Raw genomic sequence first — 27986 nt, 5'->3', positions numbered from 1 at the left:
CAGCCTCCTCCTCTCCCTCCCTCATCTCTGACTGTCTGTCTGCTATCCAGGAATGGTGTGCCGCCAATGACCTCTGCCTTAATGCCAGTAAAACTGAGATTCTGCTCATCGGCACACCCACTCCCTCCTTCCCTGCAGCTCTCTGGCCGGCCTCTCTTGGCCCTCTTCCTGCTCCTACCTGCAAGGCAAAAAACCTTGGGGTTATCTTCGACTCCACACTCTCCTTCTCTCCTCATATATCTGACGTCTCTAAGAAGTCACACTACCAGCTGAACCTCCTCAGAGGTATTCTTCCCTTCCTCTCCTTCCCCCAGAAGCTCGCTGTCTCCCGAGCCCTGGTTCTCTCAAAACTGGACTACTGTAACAGCCTTTATCTTAATCTGCCTGCCTCCACACTCCGCCCTCTGCAACTCATCCAGAACAGAACTGCGAGACTTGTCCTTGGCCTCAAGCCCAGGGACCGTATCTCTCCAGGACTGAAATCTCTACACTGGCTCCCAGTGGCTGCGAGGATAAAGTTCAAAACCCTCTGCATTGTCCACAAGGCCTTCTGGGGCCTGGGGCCTAAATACCTTCAACTCTCTCTTCCTAAATATCTTCCTTCCCGAGCCCTTCGCTCATCCGTCTCCAACTCCCCCAGGGTCAGCCGCTTCTCGAAGCAACGAACTGGGGGTAGATCTCTCTCCGCGGCAGGGGCCTCCCTCTGGAACAGCCTTCCTGCCCCCCTGAAACTTGAGGAGAACCATCTCCGGTTCCGGAAGCACCTCAAAACCTTCCTCTTTGCTTCTGCTTTCTCTCTCCCTCTCCCCTGCTAATTCTTCGCTGAAACTGCACTGAATCTGCAACTGGGCCACTCTCACCGACCTCGGTCCTTGGCCCAGCCACTCTCCACTTGCACTGCGGGACTGTCTCTGTATCCCTACAGCCCCCCCTTCCCAGCACTTGTTCTGCACTTACCTTGCACTTGCCACCAGCTGGCCCTTTTATTTATTTATTCTACTTACCTTGTACTGCACTTCCCCCCTCCCCTTCCCCATGCACCTCTCCCCTCCCCCCCCCTGCACTTGCGCGATCTGAATGACACCTGGCCTAGTAGGATCGTTGTCTGTCTTCCCCTTGTTCCCCCCTCCCTGCCTCGTCGCGCCTTGAAACACATGTGTATAGGCGCGTTACAAATGCCTTATCATATCATATCATTCTGCTCAGCTCCGATGACACTGTTCTTGCTCTACTCCAGGCCTGCCGCGATTCGCTTCGGCTCAGCTCCTATGGCGCCGTTCTTGCTGTGCTCCAGGCCTGCCGCGACTCTCTTCAGATCAGCTCTGATGGCGCTGTTCTTGCTGTGCTCCAGGCCTGCCGCGACTCCCTTCGGCTCAGCTACAGGCCTGCCATGACTCCCTTTGGCTCAGCTCTGATGGCGCTGTTCTTGCTCTGCTCCAGGCCTGCCGCGACTCCCTTCGGCTCAGCTCCAGGCCTGCCGCGACTCCCTTCGGCTCAGCTCTGATGGCGCTGTTCTTGCTCTGCTCCAGGCCTGCCGCCACTCCCTTCGGCTCAGCTCTGATGGCGCTGTTCTTGCTCTGCTCCAGGCCTGCCGCGATTCCCTTCAGATCAGCTACGATGGCGCTGTTCTTGCTCTGCTCCGGGACTGCGGCGATTCCCTTCTGCTCAGCTCTGATGCTGCTGTTCTTGCTCTGCTCCAGGCCTGTCGATTCGGCTCAGGTCTGATGCCGCTGTTCTTGCTCTGCTCCAGGCCTGCCGCGACTCCCTTCGGCTCAGCTCCGATGGTGCTGTTCTTGCTCTGCTCCAGGCCTGCCGCGATTCCCTTCAGCTCAGCTACGATGGCGCTGTTCTTGCTCTGCTCCGGGCCTGCCGCGATTCCCTTCTGCTCAGCTCTGATGCTGCTGTTCTTGCTCTGCTCCAGGCCTGTCGATTTGGCTCAGGTCTGATGCCGCTGTTCTTGCTCTGCTTCAGGCCTGCCGCGACTCCTTTCAGCTCACCTCCGATGGCGCTGTTCTTGCTCTGCTCCAGGCCTGCCGCAACTCCCTTTGGCTCAGCTCCGATGGCACTGTTCTTGCTCTGCTTCAGGCCTGCCGCGACTCCTTTCAGCTCACCTCCGATGGCGCTGTTCTTGCTCTGCTCCAGGCCTGCCGCAACTCCCTTTGGCTCAGCTCCGATGGCACTGTTCTTGCTCTGCTCCAGGCCTGCCGCGACTCCCTTCGGCTCAGCTTCGATGGTGCTGTTCTTGCTCTGCTCCAGGCCTGCCGCAAGTCCCTTTGGCTCAGCTCCGATGGCACTGTTCTTGCTCTGCTCTAGGCCTGCCGTGATTCCCTTCAGCTCAGCTCTGATGGCGTTGTTCTTGCTCTGCTCCAGGCCTGCCGCAACTCCCTTCGGCTCAGCTCCGATGGTGCTGTTCTTGCTCTGCTCCAGGCCTGCCGCGATTCCCTTTGGCTCAGCTCCGATGGCGCTGTTCGTGCTCTGCTCCAGGCCTGCCGTGATTCCTTTCGGCTCACCTCCGATGGCGCTGTTCTTGCTCTGCTCCAGGCCTGCTGCAACTCCCTTTGGCTCAACTCCGATGGCGCTGTTCTTGCTCTGCTCCAGACCTGCCGCGATTCGCTTTGGCTCAGCTCTGATGCCGCTGTTCTTGCTGTGCTCCACGCATTCCGGGACTCCCTTCTGCTCAGCTCCGATGGTGCTGTTCTTGCTCTGCTCCAGGCCTGCTGCGATTCCCTTCGGCTCAGCTCCGATGGTGCTGTTCTTGCTCTGCTCCAGGCCTGCCGCAAGTCACTTTGGCTTGGCTCCGATGGCGCTGTTCTTGCTCTGCTCCAGGCCTGCCACGGTTCGCTTCGGCTCAGCTCCGATGGCGCTGTTCTTGCTGTGCTCCAGGCATGCTGCGACTCCCTTCTGCTCAGCTCCGATGGTGCTGTTCTTGCTCTGCTCCAGGCCTGCCGCGATTCCCTTCGGCTCAGCTCCGATGGCGCTGTTCGTATTTGTATTTGTATTTATTTTATTTATAAAGCGCAGCCAGGCCCAGGGGCATACGGGCGCATAAGTTAGATCTGGTTACAGTTGCAATTGAAAGCAGTGAGTAAGGGTTACGTTACATTGCAGTTACAGGTGGGTACAAACTTAGTCATGCAAATGCATATATACATAGTCTAGTATAAGTACATTAATTACAAAGTGTACCAGTGACAGTCGATCATGCAGGGATCAGGCAGTTAGGCTGTCATAGAGTCCATGTTGTGAAGCCAACACTTCGTGTTATGTTTAAATAGGTTAAATGAAGGTTCTGCTCGCAAAGGCGCAGGTATTGTGTTCCATAATTTGGAGGCTTGTACAGGGAAGCTAGCACCACCCGAGTTATGAAGTTTAAATCTCGGTATGGACATAGTGTTAGCTTGTGCTGCTCTAAGTGGTATGGAAGAAGTGTGAGGTGTAAGTTGGTTGGTGAGGTAGGCTGGTGCAAGGTTGGCCCTGGCTTTATGTGTAAGGGCCAGAGTTTTAAGGGATATTCTGTGCTTGACTGGAAGCCAACGTAGTTTGCGTCTGGTCTCCGAGATGTGCATTTTTTTGGGGATGTTGAGGGCAGCTCTGATGGCATTATTTTGAATTACTTGCAGTTTGTTGATATTTTTGTAGTTAGTGCCTAAGTAAAGGGCATTACAATAGTCTATCTTGGATAGAACTAATGCTCTAGCAAGAGTAATGCAATTGGGTGAGGAGATGAACGGCCTACATGCAGTGATCAGCTTGCAGGTGTAAGCGGCTGATGATGCTACTGCATTAGTTTGTTTGGAGAAGGATAAGGTGGCATCGATGTAAACCCCAAGGGTTTTGGTGTTATTTGACACGGGGATGAGATTGCCGTCTATGGTGAAGGATTTAAATGCGGGATTGAGATTTTTGAGTTTGGCGTGAGTGCCAAGGATGATCAGCTCGGTTTTTTCGTCATTGAGACAGAGTCCATGGTCTGCCATCCATGCTTGAATTACTGAGTAGATTTCATTAAGGGTTTTGCTGTCTGTTTCATAGTTCCCCGAGATAGGAATGAGTATCTGGGTGTCGTCCGCGTAATTGGTATACGTGACACCCAGATAGTCAAGGATATCAAAGAGGGGCTTTGTGAATATATTGTAGAGTGTCGGGGACACGCAAGAGCCTTGCGGGACTCCGCAGGGTACTGGTGAAGGTTCAGCAGAATCAGTGGGAGAGAAGACCCTCATGGTTCTGTTCTCCAAGAAGGAGCTGATCCAGGCTGTGGCTGCGTCTGAGAAGTGTGCTGCAGTTTTCAAGTGGTGACAGAGTGTTTGATGGTTGACCAGGTCAAAAGCTGCTGACAGATCAAGCAATAAGAGGAGTGCAAGTTTACCATTGTCTTTCAGGATTTGGATCTGGGTAGTGAGATCTATTAATGCAGTTTCCGTACCGTGTCTCGGTCGGAAACCTGACTGCCTAAGTCCTAGGAGATTGTTTGATTCTAAGAAGGCCTGTATTTGTAAGTAAGCTGCTCTATCCAATATTTTTAATAAGAAAGGTACAGTTGTTATCGGTCTATAGTTAGACGGGTTGGCTGGATCAAGAGTAGGTTTTTTAAGGAGTGGGATGACCCACGCATCTTTTAGGTTATCAGGCACTACTCCCGTTTTGAAGGAGGCATTGATGAGGTTGGTTATGAATGGTGCCAGGTCGTGCGCAGCAGCTTTGATGATCGGGGCAGGGCAGGCATCACCATGGCAATTTGATGGCTTAAGTTTCCTGATGATGTTTTCTACTTCCCAGATTGAGAGGGGTGAGAAGCTGAAAGGTTTACAAGTTGATTTGAAGGTAGGTGATTTGTTAGGTAATTGTTTGTAGTCCGGATCAGCAAGTAGCAGGGATTTTTTTGCGTTGATTTTAGATTGTAGGCGAGCTATTTTATCTAATAAGGCCTTCTGAATATTACTACACCATAGTGCATCTGTAACACATTTGTCTATGGGGGCAATGGGGGATTCTAGTTCTTTCAAAATCTTAAAGAGTTCCTTTGTGTTAGATTCCGCTTGAGTAATCCTTTTGTTATATGTGTCCTTTTTAGCAATAAAGATGGCTTCTTTGTAACTAGAGGAGGCTAGGGTTAGCTCAGTCTTATTGGATGCTGTGGGATGTTTTTTCCAATGTGACTCTGCGGTTCTCTTAGCTTTGCGTAATTCTCTTAGCTGCGGCGTGAACCAAGTGTTGAGGTGACGCTGAGGTTTGGGTTTCCGCAATTTTAGGGGGGCAATGGTGTTCAGTGCTTTAAGTATAGCCTGGTTGTAGATATCCACTGAGACTGTGGGGTCAACCTCTGGGTCGATATTGTTCAGGATGGGGAGTAGTATGGGTAAGAGTTTGTCAGGTGTGATATCTTTCTTATTTCTCGTGCTGGTGGCTGGGGCGATGATAGGCGCCAGGTGAGGTGTATTGGCTTTGATAGAGAAGGTTATTATGTGATGATCCGACCAAATGCATGGGTCATTGGATAGAAGGTCAATAGAGCAATTGAGGTGAGTGATCCAGTCCAGTGTTCTGCCTTTGATGTGAGTGGCCTCGTGAATAATGTGCGTGTGACCCAAATCCGATAAGGTGTTAGCTAGGTCATGGGCGTTAGTGTTCTTAGGGTCGTTAAAACCAAGATTAAAGTCCCCAAGTAAGATCGTTTGAGAGTTGGGTTTGGTATCTGTGGTTATGAGTGATGCGATGTCCTCTATAAAGGAGGAGATGGGACCTGGTGGTCGGTAAATAAGGTGTAGAGATGCAGTGTGGTTAGGTGATAGAGGTAGCTTAATAGACAAGGATTCAGCAGAGGGGATTTGAGCATCCTGGATGACTTTGATGTCGAATGTATTTCTGAATATGTTGGCGAGTCCACCTCCCTTCGTTTGAGTGGTGTTTCTGTCACATCTAATAATAGCATAATCATTAGGTATAGCAAGGGCCAGGGATGGACCGGAGGCAGCATTAAGCCAAGTTTCCGTGACTGCGAGGAAATCGAGCTTGTCATGAGATATAAGGTCAGCGATGTCGAGCGCATGGGCAGGAAGAGACCTAGCATTCACCAAGGCTGCTTTAATGAGTTTGTCTTTATGGGAAGATTTTTCAGGTGGTACAGGTAGGTCGTGCAAATGGGTATGGGCTAACTTGACTGAGTCAGTGGTAGAATTGGCAGGGTTGTGGTCAGTATGCGAGTGTTTCATCCTGCGGGCTCTTAATCTAAAGTTTCTGGTTAGAATGCTAGGGTGGTGGGAGCAAGGAAAAGTGGGTGGGCTAGTTTTAGAGTTCAATCTAATGTTTCTAATAGAAATGCTAGGGTGGTGGGAGCATGGATAGGTAGGTGGGCTAGTTCTAGAATTCAGTCTAGTGTTTCTAAGGGCCGTAGTACAAGGTTGGTTGGGTGTTGGTCTGGTAGCAAAGTGGCGTATCCAGAGTGCTGGATCATCCAAGTACGGGTTAGCAGGTGTCATGGTGAAAGGCCAGGAGGTGAGGGTGGTGGTTAACATGAGTGTGCAGGTGTAAGTGTCTTGACTAGGAAATGGATTGGGTTGACTAGTCCAATGACGTCTAGTGTAGATATACAGTAGGTGGATGAGAGTAGATAGGCACCAATACATGATGTGGGCAGTGTTGCTAGTAAGCAGGGGTTGCAAATGTGGTCTAAAGGCGACCATAAGGCACAACACAAATCAATCAAATGTGGTCTAAAGGCGACCATAAGGCACAACGCTAATCAATCAAATGTGGTCTAAAGGCGACCATAAGGCACAACACAAATCAATCAAATGTGGTCTAAAGGTGACCAAAGGCACAACACAAATCAATCAAATGTGGTCTTGTAGGCGACCATGAAGCACAACACAGATCAAAACAAATGTGGTCTTGTAGGCGACCATAAGGCACAACACCTGATGCAGTGTGGCGGCATCAGAGTGCACAATAGTGCGTAAACTGAAGAGGAGTTAGGCATCGCCTGGGTTCGGGTAGGACACTTAAGCTAATAATGCAGAAAGGGCAGCAACTGAGTTCCGAGACGTGCCTGAAGCTACAAAGCTAAAGTGTGTTCTAAAGGTAGTAAGCATAAAGTCTAATGACTATGGATATAGGGTCTAATGGGACCACTGGCTGATCCGTGTGGTGTGACAATAGTTGTTTGATAATTCTTAGCAATAATATAATACATCATACTATGTAGGCATCACAATGATCAAATGTGGGTAGGTCACGCTCCTTTGGCAAATACACATCGGCAGGTAGGTTTTGACTGATTTAAGAGCAGTGAGTACATTCACACATTGTCATCACATAAAGTTGTGCACATGCATACAGGTCGTGTGACTATCAGGTGAAGTTTAGCATTAAGAGCAAATGGATTGTTCAAAAAGTATGCAACGTTATATTTCTTTTTCAAGCATGCGCTTTAAACACATAGACTTGCGCTTAAAAGCGATCGGCAGTAATGTGGAAGGGTATAACAATGCTAGATTTTGTAGGCCATGCCGTTCCTAGCACGCAGCTTACCGGCGGTGGAGAGCGACGCGCAGAGTTAGTGTTGTGTCGATCATTGGTCAGTGTGGGAGGTACGACAGCAGTATATGGCATTCAGGCAGTGTAGGAGGTGGTTTAAGCAGGTCTGCCACCTGGCGTAATCAGGTCGCCTAGTCCTGGCGTCCCGGGGCGAACAGGGGTGGAACAGGGCCTTTTTCTTCGGGCCTTCTTCCGAGTGCCGGCTTCCGCCTACCGGCGGCGAGGATTGGTAGAAGATCGAGATAGTTGCTTAGCAACTCATGGCAGCCTCGTTTTCGTGCCGCATCGCGACCGCCATTTTGTGGTCAGGCCGGAAGTCGGGACAAGATGGTGGTGCTTAGGAGGCAACGTGTGCAGATGCACTACCGGAGCTTCTGGGGCCACAGCAAAACAGGTTGAAGGGACTGCAGGCGTCGAAGGGGCTAGATGTTACGTGAATAGCCTCACCATATGCATTAATCATGCTCGATGCAAGATGAGTGCAGGTCAGGCATCATGGATTGCTCTGCTGCAGGGGATCGATCGCGTCGGTCGTAGATGTAGAGGACAGTGAGGGGCTCCAGCCCTCTCACCCTTCTGGGGGCAGACGAAGTGAAGCTCACAGGGTGGAACAGGGCCTTTTTCTTCGGGCCTTCTTCCGTGCTTCCTCGTGCTCTGCTCCAGGCCTGCCGTGACTCCCTTTGGCTCAACTCCGATGGTGCTGTTCTTGCTCTGCTCCAGGTCTGCCGCGACTCCCTTCGGCTCAGCTCTGATGGCGCTGTTCTTGCCCTGCTCCAGGCCTGCCGTGATTCGCTGTGGCTCAGCTCTGATGGTGCTGTTCTTGCTCTGCTCCAGGCCTGCCGCGATTCCCTTCGGCTCAGCTCTGATGCTGCTGTTCTTGCTCTGCTCCAGTCCTGCTGTGATTCCCTTCTGCTTGTTCCCCTTCTACAGCTCCTCCTTTTGCCCACTGCCTGTTTTGCACTTTTTTGTCGGTTTTATTCTGGCACCATACTGGGTCTATCACTGGTTGTGCAGAGGTTCAGTGCTGACATTCTAGTGCAATTGCAGGTTTGCTGCTGGCATTGTGTTAGTCCTGGTTTGTTGTTATTATAAGTTGTGGCACTTTTCTTTTTTTATTATTTTTTTATTATTTATTTATAGCAATTTGTACGTCCAATACATGTGAACATCAACAGCAAAGATCCAGATGTCAGGAACACGTTAAATGAATATCTGTCCCTTTTCTAGCATTCTTCTGTTCATGCTTTCTCCCGTTAGGCGCCTTCCGGTCTTGCCGCTTTTCTGGGAGTGTGCTGAAATGATTTCTGTAATGCTGTTCCACTATTAGCTGAGCCCGGACAGCATTCTGACCCAGTTCTAGTAACTTGTATCACAAAACTGACGGGAAGGATATTTGTTAAAAAGTTATTCCTCAAGCTGTGTCCCTAGCAATAACTAAATAGCCCTGTAGGTAAATAACCTCTTAGCCCATTCCACCAGCCCTAGAGAGTGCTGGTGTGCCGACTACAAATGGGATGTAGAGGTCCTCTCCCTGTCCTCTCTCATTACTTTCCTATTTACTAAAAGTAAGTGCATATGTGGTGGGGGTCGGTCTCAACCCTTAATATTACCGCCTCCAGTACGTATGTCTTATAACATAAATTGTTTTCCCTATGAACAGTGGTCAAGGGATGTTAAAAATCATGTCTTTCTGTTCAACTAACTTCAGGTTAGTTAGAACTGGTGATTGTGATTGCTTCAACTACGCCCCCTATGTCTATGTATATGGGGTATCGGAGTCTGGATAATCAGTCCAGAACTTCTTAAGGGTGGGTCAACCGGTTTCAGCGGGATTTAGTTATTAGACGCTTTCTTCAGGACGAATACTTCTAATTGTTGTATTGTCTATGTGAGCTTCAATCTGATGAAGCTTATGAGGATATCTTCGGGTGTCCAGTGGGCTTGATACATGGATCCCTGAATCCTATAGGATAAAACAACAAGAAAGACATGTGGGACTCTCATCGGTCTCTGAGTGCTTCTAAACGGGTTATTTTTCAGGCATGTATGTTTTTTTTTAGGCCATACATCCTGAGGGTGAGTGTTTTTCTTACCTGTGTTGGGCAGTCTTTTAATATCGCTGCCTGTTCTACAGTGAGCTGTTCAAATGTTCAACTTGGTATATTCCATACTGGAATCTGTAAATAAATTAATAAACAATGCTGGTATCTCGTATTTTAGACCACTACCCATACATGGAAGGTGTGTTCTCCACATGACACAGTAACACAACTCATTCACCTGTGTTCACTGGTAGATCTTTGCACAATGGAAGGGTCGATTCTTCTGTTATTGGAAACGTGCTCCTATGGACAAGAACACACACAGAGTCCCTTAGGTAATTGCCACAAGAGCATATTTCTCAAAAGTCTCTAGGCAACTCAGCCCCACTTTTAATAGTGTAGCCCTTGTATTCTAGCCTCTGTGAACATTTCTTATAGCGACCTGTCTCTAAATCCAGTGCCTGCTTTTTAGTGTGTTTACAGTGCCAGTGTGCTGGACTGTATGTGCCTCTGTTCTTAACGTTGTTTAAGCGCTCCCACGTGTGGAGCTGTAACTCTCTGTGTACATGCTCTTATATGCATTCTCAGGTATACTTGTGCGATACTAATGGAGCACCATTGTTTCATGTTCCATTCTCTTCCTGCATCACTATGTATACGTGACTCCTAATTCTTTAGTAGTTAGCTAGACTATAGCTCAATTTGGCCCCCTTAGACCGTCTCGTCTCGTACATTGCTCACCTTGATTCCTTTCATGCGCCGTGTCTTGTATACCGGTTCGTGTCGAGCGACTCCCTTCGGCTCAGCTCTGATGGCGCTGTTCTTGCCCTGCTCCAGGCCTGCCGCGACTCCCTTCGGCTCAGCTCCGATGCCGCTGTTCTTGCTCTGCTCCAGTCCTGCTGTGATTCCCTTCTGCTTGTTCCCCTTCTACAGCTCCTCCTTTTGCCCACTGCCTGTTTTGCACTTTTTTGTCGGTTTTATTCTGGCACCATACTGGGTCTATCACTGGTTGTGCTGAGGTTCAGTGCTGACAACATTCTAGTGCAATTGCAGGTTTGCTGCTGGCATTGTGTTAGTCCTGGTTTGTTATTATTACAAGTTGTGGCACTTTTCTTTTTTTAATTATTTTTTAATTATTTATTTATAGCAATTTGTACGTCCAATACATGTGGACATCAACAGCAAAGATCCAGATGTCAGGAACACGTTAAATGAATATCTGGCCCTTTTCTAGCATTCTTCTGTTCATGCTTTCTCCTGTTAGGCTCCTTCCGGTCTTGCCGCTTTTCTGGGAGTGTGCTGAAACGATTTCTGTAATGCTGCTCCACTATTAGCTGAGCCCGGACAGCATTCTGACCCAGTTCTAGTAACAGCAGAGTCTTGGTTTGGCAGTGCTATGGTAAAGTGTTGGTCGCCCATGTCTGCTACAATTTCAGTTCTGGCATTGGGTCGGTTATGGGATGGTTCCGGGTTGGCACCCTTCTGTTTCTGGTAATTGTTTGGCAGGGTTTAGGTTCAACGTTGGCAGTGTTCGCGTTCTGGTCCAGCTTGGCTACGGTTCTGGTACCGTCCCAGCACCATTCGGTTCTTGGTGTGGTACCATCCTGGTCTGTGAACAACGCGGCCTTGGTTTGGAGGTGTACCCTGGCAAGTTGAATTCTGATGCAGCTCCTCTGGCACCGTCCTGGCACTGTTCCGGTAACATTCTCACCCTGTTTGGTCTCCATGGGGGCTTTATTGTGGAACGGGTCGGATCCGGTCCAGTCCTGGCACTGGTGCGACGTGCTACTGGCGCTGTTCTGCTCTCAAGGTCGTTAAAACAATACACCCACCATTAAGACGCTCGTAACATTCAAGACGCTGGCACCTTTGGACATATAGGTCTGTGTGTGTGTACACCTCGTGATTGCATTCTTTACACGGAAGGACAATGCGCACGTAAACACACGGTGTGTTTGTTGGTTGTTGCCAATTTTGGGGTAGAACGTCCTTGTGTTGTGCTCTCTGTCTGGCTGACACGCAGGAATGCCTGTTATTTATTGCCCGGCGGGATTGGCTCCAGAAAGCACGGCATGCTGCAGACAGTGAATTCCCCACACACGCCCACACCACATGCTCGCAAGCACCCGAGTCACTCGAGGATACAATTACACCCACAGGCTGCTCGGGCAGCGTCTGTGTCCACCAAAATCCCACGCCTCGCTTCGCCTGTTGACTGCACATATAAACTTCCCAACACTATTCAGCTTGCACGACCCTCCACGCTGCATTTAGGTACGCTGCGTGTGGAGGCGGCGCTTGCTGTGCGTGTGCAGAGGCAGCCAGGCTTTCGGATCGAAGGATTTATTAATTTATTTAGTGCAATGCATGGAACACAAATGGCTGCTGGGCAATAGCCCCTCGGCTAAGCAGCGCATTGCAGGGCACGTTAAAAGGCGTTCCATGGGAGGAAGGTGTCCAATAACATCCAGGGCCGACATGTGGCAAAGCACAAGAAAGGGGGTCTCACACGAAGATTTTACAAAAGTCTGTGACTAGAGAGAGGCAAAGCAAAGCAGCTGCACTGGCGGCGTCAGCGGTGGAGCTGGGGAAGGGATTGGCAGTATCTTGCATGGCAGAGTACATGTGGTAACAATAATCATTACTCATGCTCCTCCTGACTCGAGTCGTCACAGTCGTGGCTGTACTTCGTGACGCTGATCCAGCTTCCCGAACAGCAAAGCACGAACATTAAGGAATTTCCCCTCAACCCCAGAATAGGTTCTGGGCCCACCAATCCCCTGCCCCTAATTTTAGTAAAAGGAGGGCTGGATCGGGGCACCCTCTCTTTACGCCCTCAAAGCAAAGTTTTTGGAAGTCTGCCTCTGCAGAGGGAATTGGTGGGAAGTCAGACGCCATCTTTCCCTGTGCCTGCCATCTTTGTACCTTGGGAGGCTGCATGACTCCACACCCAGCCATTTACACCCAAAAGAAAACAATGCCAGAGCCGCAATGAAACCACTGAAGACACAAACAGTATCGAGGGATCGGGGAAACCCGGCCGCAGCACCAGAGTAGAAATGGCGCTCATTTTCAGAAGGACAAACCGAACTATACATGTATGCCATCAATTTAATCAGCCACACACATGCATTCCGTTTAGATATTAGGTCATCATCTACCCAGTGCAAAAACAGGACTCAAGTCATTTGCATTGGAACTTCAGAAGACAGGGATGGATTTGCCCAAGTGCTGAAACTGGGATCTGAGGCTAGTCTTTGATATAAGCACTTGACCACATAACTTTAAGGTCTAGTTAGTATAAATATATGTTAATGTTCGGCTTTCAAGATGACTCTGCTTTATGGATATTAAAAATCGTTAAAAAACGTGAACAGATATATGTATGCATCCTTAGAGAAGAGGGAGAAACAACACGTGTGATGGTAAACTGAATCCCCCTCCCCCTTCCATGTTGAACGGAAGACTATGGATACCAGAATGCAAAGAAGCGAGAGACTAACAAATGCCAACTAGTCTTTGTAAAGGTAGTTTATAACTTGAAGACACACATAACAGATACTGGTGATCTATGTAAAAGTGAAGTTCCAGAAAAAAGTGCAACTCCGTTTTGGGTTTGTCAAATAAGCGCACATCATGACAAACGCTTGTTTTTCCATGACTCGGCTTAGCTGCATTCATAGAAAGCACAGATGTGGGAAGCGGCGTGGGGTTTCATGTGCGCGTTCACGCTTTCATGCGCGCGTTCACGCGTTCATGCATTCAAGAGCTACTCGCTGACGTTGTCTGCCGCGTCTGCCAAAAACCAAACGTGTGAAGTATATGCAAGGCCCCGCAACCTACCACAGGGCGGTGAGGGGCGCGTGTCTGGGGTTTCTGTTGGTACTCTTGTTCAGAGGAGAATTGCCTAGCATTTCGGTGCTGGACTGCCCCTGGGCAGGACAAAGACTGATATGTTTGGGATATTTCTTCTCTGTGAAAGATAGTGAGCTAAAGACTCTGGGTAAATCTCTCGTAACCAGGACTAATGTCTGGCAGAGGGACTTCCAGGACCCCCCTTGTTAATTAGCATATTTAGGTAACTTTGGGTCTCACCCTAAGTTACTAGGGGAATCCAGACGTGGACCCCGTGCTCACTATTCTTAGAGAGGCACAGATCCACCCTACTGATGAGGTCCAACCAGACCGACACACGTGTCTGGGGTTTCTGTTGGTACTCTTGTTTAGAGTAGAATTGCCTAGCATTTCTGTGCTGGACTGCCCCTGGGCAGGACAAAGACTGATATGTTTGGGATATTTCTTCTCTGTGAAAGATAGTGAGCTAAAGACTCTGGGTAAGTCTCTCGTAACCAGGACTAATATCTGGCAGAGGGACTCCCAGGACCCCCCTCGTTAATTACCATAACCCGTCAATGACAGGTCGCTGCCCTGATGGCCGTTTCAGCGACAGCGGCAAGCGCCTGTGCACAGGGGAATCCTAGAGTTTCCGAGTTTTTCTGCTGGAGATGAGAGTGAAAACTCGGAGACTCCGCCAGTCTCGGGAGGAAGACAGGGAGGCAGCCCTCAGCACCTGGCCTCTAAAAATAAGACTGCGGCCACCATCCACCGGGCCGCGTGTACACTCGGCTCGAGTCTTGGGCTTGCCATTATCAAGCAGGTTGAGAAGGGAGGACTGTGCGTAATGAGGATTACCATGCATAATTTCCCATTACCTCCCACCTCCCTTACAAAAAGAATTTTCCGGAATTGTAAAAGATAAAAAGAAGAAAAAAAAAATAACACCAGAATTCACAAATACTGCTCACTATTGATATGATATGGCATTTGCAACGCGCCTATAAACAAGTGTTTCAATCAATTTGTATTTATTTAAGAGTTTCAATGGAAACATGAGTGAAAGATCCTGGAGCCTACTTCGGAGGACGTAGAACTTCCCATCACCAAAGTGTAAGGTCTCACAAACATGTTTGGGAAGGCACAGGCAGCTGCGCTGCAGGTGTGCTGCTAAAGCCAGGAGGTGCCATTCCCCTGGCACCGTCCCGGATGATTTTAGCTAGAGGGAAGGTAGCCACCTCATGTCAGGTGTGGAAGGTACACCTTACTTGCTGACACAAAGTCGACGCTGTCGGTCTAGTCCCTTTAGCATTTTTTCCAAAGTGATCAAAATGGCTTCCGATTTTCTTTGGGAGGTCATTTTGCCTTTACACACATGACGTGTCCTAGCCACGTTCAAGAAAAAAAGTAAATGGTCTTCAGACCTCTGGATCAGGAATAACACAGAAGTAACTTTGTCATGATTCCAAGGAAATAAGTAATACATCTTTGTAATGAATGTCTGGCTGGCTCCAAGGTCATCGTCTCCCGTGTAAAGTGAAGATAGGATTCTGTTATCATGAAGGATCTGAACCCCGCAGAGTGCCGAGCAAAGGCGATGGCTCCCTGCAACAGCATCTTCCAAGAGATTCTTGTGATGTCCACAGTGCTCAATGGCTCAGTGGGGGGCAGTTGAAGCAGTTTGTGAACCACCAGAAGATCGCATGATGGTAGAACGGTTTTCGTGGGAAAATCTCAGAACAGATGCCTTATCAAAAGCTCTACTATCCTAAGTGTGTAAATTCCAGGATCTTCCACTTATTCCCAAAATATGGAGAAGAAGAACATTTTGCCGACCATCAGGTGGAGGGCAAAGAACAGGAGCGTCTGTGGGTGCTTACATTCAATGAACATCTTGATCTTCTGAAGGTCTGGGACACTTTCCAGGAAATTGCCAGCCAGTCCCACACTGCTCCTAAACCAGCAGTGATCCCAATCTTTAAGCCCGAAAGGTATTCCTCCTTCACCTCTTTCAGTAATGTGGGCAAACGGCAAACTATCGCGCCAGCAAGGTTGTGAGCGAATAAAAGTGGCACCCTACCCAGCTAAAGTACAATGGCTTGAACAGAGATTTCCAGTCAAGGTGGTATAAAACTACTTTTAGACAAACAAAATGTAAACAACTAATCAGAAAATACTAGAAAATGTCACAACTGTAAAAGAAACACTGACTGCAGATTTTTGTAAAAGGTCACTCTGGGCAGATGAGCAGTGGTGTTTAGGCCATATATTGATAACATCACTATGGTCCTTTAAAACGGAACAGGGCTTCTCCATATCCTTTATTGTATTATTCTAATGGCTCAAAAGCGTCAGGCCAGGCTTCAACGCGCTTTATAAAGCAGTGATTTGGCACCAGTTGGGAGAATTGGATGACTGGGTCCAACACAGGGTGAGGTTCAGAAGCAGTAATGTCACATAGCAGGAAGAAACGTAGGACAGATAGGGAACGTCTGAGTCGGTATGGCTCAGACGCAGTTCGATGTGAGTATGCAGGCCAAGTGGCTTCTTGGTTACTGGTGCTGGGATTGTAATTAAGGTTCCATAAGCAGGAGCTAAAAGCAGATCCTGGGTACCATGGTAGGACAAGGAGCTAGTACACAGCTTTCCACAAATCTGAGTGCTCCCACCACTCCCTTTGTGTACTGCAGAGACATAAGCTTCTCCGTTGGCGGTCCTAGAGCTTGGAACCTGCTGCCAGCCGATCTGTGGAAATAAACTCTTTGTCTTCAATCAAGAAAAAAACTAAGACTTCTACTTTTCAATGAGTCATTTGATTTGCTTTCTTCCCTCTTTTATTCTGCCTGTTTTTAACATCTGTGCTTAATGCAGTTTCTGCTTGGTTCCCGTGGGATTTGCACATTATAAATTATAAATTAGCATCATCATCTAACATCCGCATAAGATGCACAAATATAATTGTGTCCATTATTTATTACCCCTAATAAGAGTCCTAATATTTATTTATAGATTGCCCCAAAGGCACAGAGTAAAATCCACACAGGTGTGTTTGTTCTGCATCAGTGGGTCTGGGGCGCGTGAGGCCAAATTCAGGGACTCCAGGGACAAGAGGAGCTCTTTAGTTATGCACTCTCACTACAGGGTGCTTTGCTGTTCCGGTTAATAGGAGCGTGGTTCCACTGCCACCAGCAGCGAGGCAGGCCTTAGTCCACAGCAGTTCACCCTCACTGGCCCTGGGGTTGGTTAGGGGACCAAGCTCTCCTCTGCCTTGGGGGCCTTCTGTCTTCACCTCACTGGTGAAGGACTGTGGCATGGACTGCACTCTTAACAGAGGTCCCCTTTCTTTTCCTGATGGTCCAAAGATTAATAAAATAAATCAGAGCGTGCCTTTCCTCTTTTAAAAGTAAAATGTCACATAGGATTGGTCCAACGCAAGCATGCTGTACGGGGTCCAATTCAAGATTTTGTAACATGCCCTTTACCTTATGAAATCACAGAGAGAGTACCATGCCTGCAGGAATTGGATGGAACGGAAAAAGTACAAGAGCCCTAGCAGAAACCAAGATGGCGGGACCCTTCATTCAGTCCACCTCTCCTCTATGGCTTCTCGGGAAAAACCTCAGGCCCCATTTGGCTGGAGATTATTACTTTCTGTAGCAAAAGATCCACCCAGCGTGAGCCCCATCCACCAGAGACTGAAAGCCCACTGCAGAAGACAGAAACCCACAGCTAAAGGGAAGCCTCCGCACAGACAGTCTCAGGCTTGGTTCTGGGATCATGCTTAGTATGCAACTTCTAGGCACTGTACACTGTCTTCTTCCCATGAAAAAAGAGCAGCCAAGGCATTAGGGCAAGGACATCGGGCGCCCCTTGCCTGTTGAGGTAGGCCTTGGCTACTTTACTGCTGTGCGAACCAACACCAAAGGATTTTCTACTATTGGAAAGAAGTAATGGAAGACTTGGAAGAATGATATCAACTCTTTCTGGTTAGAGGAGTTCTTTGTTTCCTAGTGGTTCCAAAGGGCGATTTTATGAATGCCCAGGGGCGCACCCCATCCTTTTAGACTGGCATCCATCATTATCAAAACCGGTGTCTCAAAAGCCAACGGAACAAGTTCTGAAGATCTTTCCACCAGTATAGATGCTTTTCTATGTTGTTGAAAAGCAGATCACTGCCTCCTATTTCCTCGAGACCAGGGACCAACAGGCTTCAAGCGACTGTAGGAGAGGTTTCAAGTCCCCCCTTTCCAATGGGACTGTTGCAGCACACACAGACATGTTCCCTGGGAGGCCAATCAACCTTGACAGATGTTTCTGATCCATCCTGAGAGGAGTGACTTCAATGTGATATAGAATAAGCTTTGATTGGGAACCAGAAGAACTCTCTTTCCCCTTCCCCTTCCTGAACTGTATCACAATACACTCTATATTCCGTGTTGGGATTAGAGATGACATTTTGAAGCTTATCATCTTGAGACCATGGCTCTGCAAGTCTGCGCGAACTGTCAATGACAATGGCAGCCCCCTTCACATAGAGGAAAATACAGAAAAGGGCGGGGGGGAATTGTCCCAAAAGCAGTGAGGGAAGGGACTGGAAATCCTTTTATAACAAGAGAGTCCCTACTGCTGTAAACACAATTTGCATGAATTCTAATCATAAATTCTTTCTAAAGGTGTACCGGATTCAGTATCACACATTTATTTGAAAAAGGTTCTCTGAAAACAATGAGGGCAAGTTTGTAAAAAAATATATGTGTGTTTATTTCACAAAGAGAAATTTAAATAGACTAAGTGTAAAGGGTTTATCAACAATGAAAAACATAAAACAACAAATAGCTGCAAATACAAATGGTTTCATAGTTTAGACATGTTAGTCAAGCAAAAAGACAAAAAATCACAAAAGTTCAATTTTCAATTCGTTTTAGTATTAGAGAGAGAGCAAACAAAAAGTTCAGTTATCAATTAAGTTGCAAAAGAGGGAATACTCGTGGAAACTAGATACATGGACTGCAAATAGTGAAAAAATGTCCTAATTATAAGCCAACAAAATTAGGTAGTTGGAATTTTCTTTACTAAAAATAGTGAAGTCCAAATTAGCTCTGTTTCCCGTATTCCAATGACAGGTCTTCCTACGTGTGTGTGTCACAAAAATACTGGACTAAAGAAAGTTCAAGTAGACATCACCAAACAACGTTCCGGCAAAAGTGCCACCTGTCTGGCCATAGGTTCATAACATAGTTGAAGATTGCCTTCCTCAGGGCGAGATACCTCACAAAAACTTGACACTAGTGGGTAGACTGTGGGTAAATTGGACCAGGCGAATGGAGGGTTCGAGAGCCCAGAGATGGACGCCTGGAGGAGTGCAACCAGGGTAAACCCACAGGGAGACTGCATCAAAGTTGAGGTCACATTGGAGAAAGCACTCAAATGGAGTATCCAAAGCAGTTGATCGAGCACAGTGGCATGCGGATAGCTCAATGAGGTCAGTGGTGTGCCATCTAAAATGGCTGGTCTCAGGTGCGGTGACCGGGAAGATTTTGAGCCCAGTGATCACTTGAAACTGTACGAGGGCAACAACCGCTGTGTTGTCACCTCAGGTTGCATGAGGAAGGCAATCTTCAACTATGTTATGAACCTATGGCCAGACAGGTGGCACTTTTGCCGAAACGTTGTTTGGTGATGTCTACTTGAACTTTCTTTAGTCCAGTATTTTTGTGACACACACACGTAGGCAGACCTGTCATTGGAATACGGGAAACAGAGCTAATTTGGACTTCACTATTTTTAGTAAAGAAAATTCCAACTACCTAATTTTGTTGGCTTATAATTAGGAGATGTTTTCACTATTTGCAGTCCATGTATCTAGTTTCCACGAGTATTCCCTCTTTTGCAACTTAATTGATAACTGAACTTTTTGCTTGCTCTCTCTCTAATACTAAAACGAATTGAAAATTGAACTTTTGTGATTTTTTTGTCTTTTTGCTTGACTAACATGTCTAAACTATGAAACCATTTGTATTTGCAGCTATTTGTTGTTTTTTGTTTTATGTTTTTCATTGTTGATAAACCCTTTACACTTAGTCTATTTAAATTTCTCTTTCTGAAATAAACACACATATTTTTTACAAACTTGCCCTCATTGTTTTCAGAGAACCTTTTTAAAAAAAATGTGCGATACCGATTCCGGTACACCTTTAGAAAGAATTTATGATCAGAATTCATGCAAATTGTGTTTACAGCAGTAGGGACTCTCTTGTTATAAAAGAACCCTTCACATAGAGGCACAGTGAGGCCATTGCCTAGGTACTGAGATGCCTTCTGTATGCAGGAGTCACACTCCGGGGAGTGACGCAGGACCAGAAGGGACAACTTGAAAGAAATAGAAGACTCCACGCACAATTAATCAGTGGCATTTCTGATGGGGTGCGTGAAAGGGCAAATGACAGTAAGAACGCTCCAAATGTATCGATTTCAGCCAGTTCCCTGGTTGGAGTGAGAGAATAATACTCTGCAGGGTTTCCATGCAGAAAGGATGATGAAAGATTAGTTTGTTCAGTCTCTTGAGCTCGAGGGCCGGCCTATACTCTCACAAAGATTTCCTCACCGGCATTCAGATTAAAAAATGAATCCTTCCTGATGAACCCATGCAGGAACTTGTTGCACGATGGCCTCGTTTTTGGAGACGATGTTCTTCACCAGACAGAAGGGGTGCCCTCTTCGATGTAGCTTTTGGTACAGGAGAAACCACTTTCTGTGAAACAAGAGGGAGTTGTCAAAACTCTATGCAATATCCACTTCCGACCACATCCTGTGCCCTCAAATTGGAGATATCCGCCCATCCAGTAGGGAAGTGCAGCAAAAGACCCCACCCAGGGAATTTAAGTCTGGATATTCAGGGCTTTCGTGCAGCATCGGTTCACAGGAGTAGGGGACCAGTGACTTGGCCACAGCTTGAACAACTTCTTCCTCACCTTTGAAACGAGCCTGGACTGATGGGAAAGTTACTAGTAAAGAGTACCGTCTGTATTGCTGGTGTCGAAGTGAATGAAGGTCCTCTTTCACTCGAGGAGTATGGACCTAGAACTGGCAATCTTATCACTGGTGTCTTCCTAGATGCTTCTGTTGTGCAGTTATGCAATCAGAGGTGTCTGCTTGCTGCGATGAAGGAATTTCCCCTTTAGGCTGCGCCACACTATGTATCGAAATTTACATCCGCGATATATTGAACTTGTTTCATAATCTCAAGGAGGCCGCAATATCAGCTCCTTCGCGAAGGGAGGTAAATACTAGCTTAAGAAATTCAAAAGGAAATCATATGCTGCATATTTTGAATAAGCTCCCACCCATATGTTGCACATTATTGCTGAAGAAGTTCTCTTCGGCACACTGGGAATTTTCTTAACCATGCTGGTGTGGCTTCATCCAGTATAAAGTTTGATTGGCCAATCTGTTCTCCCAGCTGGTCATCCAATTTAACGTGGTTGGGTACTTAGCACTGAAATTGACCTTTGGGTGAAGTTTGAAAAAGTCCCTGGGAAAGGCCAGATTTTCTGTATCCTTCCACGCCATCCATCATCAGCGACACGTGTTCCATCTTTGCATTGAATGGGTTCACGACTGCTGTCGCTTCGACGTCTTCAGCTCTTCCCTTGCAGCGTGGAGTGCGGATCCAGTGGGCTGCTTCAGGATGAGATCGGCCTCTCTGGCCTTGTGTGTTTATTTTGCAGGAACACAATGGGTCAGATGATGTGGCATGCGCCTCTGGAAGGTCCTCAATTGTGCGGCCCGTACCAGAAGTGCCATCTCCCAGTGAGGACAATCCTTTATGCCGCTAGATGAAACCCACAACAGTTCGGCTCCACGTGGATGTGGGACAAGGGAGTGAAGGGAGCTAAGAAAGTCCACATCAGGGCAACCTCCTGGATCATATATTTACTGACTGACCCCAGCTGCATCTAGAAGGCAGAGAGTGCAGGTAGAGACAGAGGAGGGAGGGGATCATTCCCAATCGGAGATTGATGGAAAATTCCTTAAAACGTCCATGGTTAGCTTTAGGAAGGCAGATCATCCTCGCGGGGTAAGAAACGGGAAGTTGAAGGGGTAAGGAAGGTAAGGTTCAACACAAGCTGGTTCACTGCCCATTAATACAATATCAGAGGAAACACTTCAAAATCTGTTCAGTGGACTCTGTCACAATTCACATTCAGTGGAGCACTTGGTAGCAGTATCATAAGACTGTGTTCTAACTGGCCTACAGAAACATAGGATAATCGCATTCACAGTTAGACCCCAGACATATCTATCCGACCACAAACGAACTGTTTTATGTAGAAAAGAATCAGACGTGATGGACAGCAACCCATAACAAATAGTCCACAAACTCCCCTTGAAATCTAAATGGACACAAACATGGTAGGCCACATTAGAGGACACACCCCCACAGCAGTGCAGTAGGGGCACTAATAGACAGCTTCCTACATAAAATGTGCAGCCTTGATGAAGAAGTAGCTGGCCAGAGTGTCAAAAAATAAACGTATTAAAAAAGCAGCAGAAAAAATCACTAAAGTCGAACAACCACAAAAAGACGCACACCCCAACAGAACGGATTCAACACAAATTGCAAAATCCTGCATAATAATGGTCCACTAATCCAGAAACAATGGGAGCCCGAATACAAAAGGTTGAGGAAAAAAATATCATAACACATCGTAAGCAGATTTCAAGAGGAAAACATAAAATGAAATCACTTTCAGAAATAGAGAAATCACTAAGAATACACTGCTTTGGAGAGAAATGGAGTAGCGTTAATGGAAAAAAGTCAAAGGAATTAGACCCAAAAAGTTGGAAATATGGGAAGGGCACTTCCAGGACCTATTTAGAAGAATAACAAGAAGACAACCAGCCTCAGAACAAAGAACCGCCATGGACAAGACATCTCATAAAGGCCCAGACACCACTTGACACAGAAATAACACAAAAAGAGTACAAAAATCATCTACAAAAGTTCAAATCTGGATAATCTAGCAGCAAAGACAGCATATGAGGTGAGATGATAAACTTGAGCACAGCAAAGCTACAAGACGTCTTAAGAACTACTCAACCCCAACATCCTCTCCATTGACCACTTCCCCACAGGAAGGATTGAAGACATGATCACCTCAGTATACAAAAGTGATCATTGCACCCCAATAACAATCGAGGCCCATGTGTGGTGTACACAATAGAAAAGCTGTTCCGTGGCATCAATTCTCCATAAGTACTGAACAGATGCTGCATACAACACACACACACAGACAAGTACAACCACAAAACTCACAAAGGACATTAGCACATGGAGATCATTATTGACTTCCTTTCAGCCAATCAGAATGTTCAGGGTGCAGCCAATAACTACTGATATTCACGGCATTATGACCATTATGTGTTCAAAAGCAAACAGGAAAACAACAATGCAATTTCCAGGCAAGATTTTTTTCAACAAAGTCACTTCCTTACTGGGAGAATCTTTTTTTGCTGCTGTAACAACTAAAAGAAAGCTAAACATGTGAACATGCTTCCACGTTTCCATAGAGAAATCATTTAATTTAACATGACACCTGATGCATGCTCGTGTTAAACATACTGCTGCATAACAAAGTTTTCAATTTTAACTTATGAAGACCTTATTTAAATACTACAAAATACAAACACATTTGTTTGTTTGTCTATTACTTTCCTCACTATTAAAGTAACGTTTTTACTTCAGCGTGAAAACACAAAAACGTGTGTTGCTATTACCACTATGTCCTAATAGCCTTATAGATCTTGAGACTTGAGAGGGGTCCCTGTCGCTTGGGATAATAACCCTTAACCAACCTAAGAGGCTATATTATTTGCCTTTTTTTGGACTTCCAAAATGCATTGAACTAGGTCTGAGATCCAGGGATATCCCCAAAATTCCCTGTCAATGGCATTTTTGGGAAGACATACAATAATTAAGTAAATGTACTCCCAGTCGAAATGCAGTGTAAAAATAAACATGAAACAGACTAATTCAACAGGTGAATGGAGCGCTGCCTGGGCTCCATTTTGTTTAATCTGTACACGAATGGCCTATTGCTTTGTAAGCATCAATTCCAAGTCTATTGCTGGACAATAGAAAGAGACGCGGCCTCCCTTCTGTGGATGATGTCGTCCTGCTCGGGTAGATGAGGGCGGATGCCACGACCTCCTCCCCAGGTCGCCCAGTGTCTATCTGTTCAGTTCACACTGCACAGTCTCAGGTTTTACACTTGCTTTATCAGAGCCACGACTCTTATATTTCTATCCGATTCGTTTTTAATGTATTCATGAATTGGCTTTTCTTGGACTGGGCGACGACCAGTGGTTGAAGTGGACAGGAGCGGTGCTCCTCTCCTTTTTTCCCAAAATGTTTTAGTGTTCCTTTATTTTACTTTACAAATCAACCCTTCCGGAATGGTTGTTTTTAAAATAAAAGTGAACTGAACATTCGCTTAGACAGCAGGTGTGTTTGGATTATGCATGGGAGGAGGCGTGGGGATGGGGTTTGTGGGGAGGGGGCAGGTCGGCAGGCAACATAGCTCCACTACTCCTGTTGGTGCTGCCGACCGCTGGCGAGGAGGGGGTTGCTCCTATGTGCCGTTATACGCCGTTATGCCAAACGTGTTTTGGGATAGCATTTCTGTAAATGCTCCCTGCGGCCCCTCTCTATGCCCTATGTCTTTAGCTCTAGTGATGCTTCTCTTCTGAAAGTCGTCAGCCTCGTGTAAAGTGCTCATGTTTAGGACTACGCGTGCCGCTTATTTCCCGTTGAACAGTCGCTCAGAGCAGGTCGTATTCATTTTCCGCCCCCCCCCCCCCCGTTTCCGTTTCCCCTCATCAGCCACAGAGAGCTGTTCTCGACCTCCCTTATTGCGAGCTTACAAAAGACCTATAACGTGCAAACACATTAGAAAAGAAACATTTGACTAATGGTTTACTCAGGCACGCCCCCCTTCTCGCCTGGAGGAAACAACCTCCATTCTGACATAGCAACCCCCATCGTGTACCCCCCTCCCCATCCTCAGAAGCACAGCCACCTACTGAACCTGCCACCTCTGCCCCCCTCGGGCTGCATTCGTTCGCCTGCCCGCCCACCTCAGTGACTCTGAGGTATCCCGTGCAGGCTGATATTGCTGTATAGCTCAGCGGGTTGAACGCTCGCTGCAGCAATCTGAGCGTGATCTGCAGGTCGCAGGTTCCAATCCCGGCAAGGCCAATTCAGCCTTTCATCCTTCCGAGGACCAATTTCGGTTGGGTGATATTGTATCTAAATATGAAGGCGCGTTGGATTAAGGCGCTATATAAATAACACATAATTATAATTATCTGTACTATACCCCAAACAGACACTGCGCCCTTCAAGGACTGAACACCCCCTCGACTAATCACCATCTGCCCCCACAGGGGCACCTTTTAATGACTGGCCAACCCCGGGCAAGCATGACATATAGTAGCCGGATCATCTCCCTTGGTATTCGAACAAGCACACCCTGTACTCACCAATGCACTACTGTATAAGTGCGTCTTCCTACACGAGTCGGGCACCCGGGAACCCGCAGCCAGAATATCCCCTGGCAGCCGTTACATTACCCGATCACTGCGGTACTAGCCGAGCACTGCCAATAATAAGCAAGCACCTCTTCTATAGTACGCATACCATGTGCTAGTTAGCCACGCCCCTCTGATACTAACTGTGCACGCAGAAGAACTAGTATTGGCAAGTAACGCAGGTCAAGGGCAGCTCTGCTTCATCCTCCGGCAAGCGGGACCAGCCAAATATACCTACGCAGCTCAGCAAAGAAGAAACCGCGCAGACAGGAGCACGCAATGAGCCAACAGAGCAACCCGTCTATAAGCTAATTCCTTGCATGTGATGATAATATTCACCCAGCGCCCCCTTCGCAGCAACACGCCTTCTGCATTCCCTGATCAACCACTCAAGTTGCGAATCGCTGTTTGCGTTATCTTACCACCTCGCGCATTATCTAGGAACCCACTGGACACTAATTCTACTGGTAAATCGCACATGTAATAACTGAGGGAGCACTTTAGGGCACCCCTCCGCCTCCCTATACGAGCCGGCACTGAGACCCCTGCGCTGTCTGGACACCGCTTGCGCCCCCTAAGCACTTAATCCATCAGAGCACATGCGCCGACAGTGATGGGTGACAGGAGGTTCCTCCTCCTGAGCTTTTAGCCTACAGCAAAGATTGCACACGCAGCACCTACCCGGCTATCTCTCTCTGATGGATTTTCTCACATTCCAACCCGGTAAACAACGGTGGCTGCGTGCTCCCTGTGTTCGGATCCCTCTATCCTCCACTGACAGGGAACACCGTCACTCCTCCTCCATCCCAGATCCCACCCATGCTAGTCCCGCCCTCTGTCATAAAGAGGAGGCAGGGCTACACCGAAGCCCAGGCTAAAGCAATAGAATTCAGGCAGCGCGAGGCAACCCCACACGCGGCGAACCTCATTCTTTTCAGACAGGTGCTCAGGCGTTCATTCACAGGACTTGAAGCCTTCCAAATGATGCTCACAACTCAAAACAGTGTAGCAACTCGACGAGCAGCAGATTGCAATTCCATCACCACTGAACAGTGCGCAGCCACCCGAGGACTAAGCAACAGGGCAGCAACAGCACAGGACCGACCAGCGGCCAAAGAAGCAGACACTCAGACACCCAAGGGGCAGCTGTAAAGTAACTCCAAGTACAGCAACTGCAGGGCTAGCTCCATAGCAACCCCACAGCCAGGAATGGCCTTGGCTTTGGCAGCGCCTGGGGCGACTCAACAAAATGTGGACCCCCCCACCACCCTTGCCAGTGGAGGCAAGGGCACAACACATTTTTAATTGCTCTGCTAAATAGAGTTCCACTGCAAAACGAGCAGCGGTGCTCTGTTTAATTAAGTGCTTAACTCTGTGCAGGAGCTGGGAGTTAATCACCTCAATAGGGCGCGGCTGTCAAACCCGCAGAGGGTAGCTTTTCAAAGACTGCCCCGTTCTGGTTTAGCATCAGCGACCTATTGCAATAAAAAGCACCCCACGCTCCTGCTAGCGAGCAGGGTGCATTTCATTACAATACGAGGCCTGTCGTGCCTTGATCCACCACGCTAGCTCGGGGGAGACCTTGAAAGACTCCACCGAGCTGGCGTGGCAGGCAGGCTGATGTGGACCTAAACTGCACGGGCCCTGACCCTAGGGACCAGAAACACAGCATCCTAGGGACCAGCAGCCCACAGAAGCTGCTGAGCAGCAACCATAGTTGCAACACCAGGGCCAGCAGCGCAGCAACCAAAGTTGCAACCCCAGTGTCGTCAGTACAGCAACCCCAGAGCCAGCAGTTCAGTAACCTCTGAGCCATCGTCACCACTGAGCCATCAGCGTAGTAACCCCAGTGCCAGCACAGCAATAACAATGGGAACAACAGCACTTCAACCCAGAGGGACAGCAGCACAGAAATTAAAATTGCAAACCCAGGGCCCACTGCATATCAACCAGGGTTCGACCCCTGGACCAGTACAGCAGCAAGCCAAAATTGTAACCCCACAATCCCAAGGGCAGAAGCGCGGCCACCAAGCATTACTTATCGAAACTTTCTTGCATGACTACAATAGCAGACATGTCTCAGCATGAATATACAGCGCTGCAACCGAATTACAGTTAGGAATATGATATGCAACAAATCCAACTGTAATGTAAAGGCTTGGGAGTAAATTCCCAGATGCGAGATGCATGTTGTGACTGTGTCTTCTTCACTTCCCTAGTAAATGCCCTTTTATACTAATTTGCCAACCTCCAGGCTCATTTTCAGCATTGACCATAATTTGTTCATCACTGCTCTTGTTGTTTATTATAAACACGTTGTCATTGTTCGGTATGTCAATGCCGAGGCTGATAAACCCTGTATAACAGCAACACACTGTTTGCTATGTGATCCCGAAACCTGTCATTTTAAACAACTAATCAGTGACTCTCTTCATGTTATGTTATTGTGATTTGTGGGGTACATCTAAGGCCCTTGCAGAAATCCCTTCAAAGAAAAAACCGCATGGAAATAATGTGGAAAAACAGCAGTGCTTTTTTTTCTTTGGCGCAAATATGTGGCAAGCACTAAACACAAGAATGCCACCAAAAGAAGTGCTCTGCATTGTTTACCTCCATTTGAAATCATCTGAAAATAACCTGCATGCAGAACAGCACCATATTTGCTGTTCTGTTTTCTGAATACTAAAGCTGCACACCTGACATCCAAGACGGCTTTGCAATTTGCTCATGAGTTCATTTCAAAACATCACAAATTTGTGCCCTTCATGGAAACCCACCCTGGCATGTTATACCTCTGCTGAGTACCAAGATGTGAGGCAATACATTTCCAGAACAGCTGATGTACTGGGAAATTACTTGAAAGGAAAATAATTCGGTTTTCCATTTAAACACGGCTTGTGTTTTCTTTTACTATAAACCATTGCATACAAACTGCTGTAAATGAAAGAAATAACGCAGTGTTTCTTTTTCTCATGTCAATTTCCA

The 27986-nt window shown here is 47.4% G+C and overlaps 1 protein-coding gene across 5 annotated transcripts in view; it reads right to left on the bottom strand.

Annotated features, from left to right (window-relative positions):
* SYNE3 (spectrin repeat containing nuclear envelope family member 3) overlaps positions 1-25816 on the bottom strand; it is a 982841-nt gene extending 957025 nt beyond the window's left edge. For 3 of the 5 annotated variants that reach the window (XM_069637674.1, XM_069637672.1, XM_069637675.1), the window contains exon 1: positions 25683-25816. The gene's annotated coding sequence lies outside the window, so the exon portion shown is untranslated. Of the gene's footprint in view, positions 1-24953; positions 25072-25682 lie in introns of those variants that run through there. The other 2 variants (XM_069637676.1, XM_069637673.1) reach the window with 2 other exon arrangements.
* Between the last annotated feature and the right edge of the window lie 2170 nt (positions 25817-27986).

This window comes from Ambystoma mexicanum, chromosome 14 (genome assembly GCF_040938575.1).
Source record: "Ambystoma mexicanum isolate Mex_15411 chromosome 14, UKY_AmexF1_1, whole genome shotgun sequence".
Taxonomy (NCBI): domain Eukaryota; kingdom Metazoa; phylum Chordata; class Amphibia; order Caudata; family Ambystomatidae; genus Ambystoma; species Ambystoma mexicanum.
Note: the sequence above shows the minus strand (reverse complement) of the source record. Positions and strands in the feature narration are given on the sequence as shown.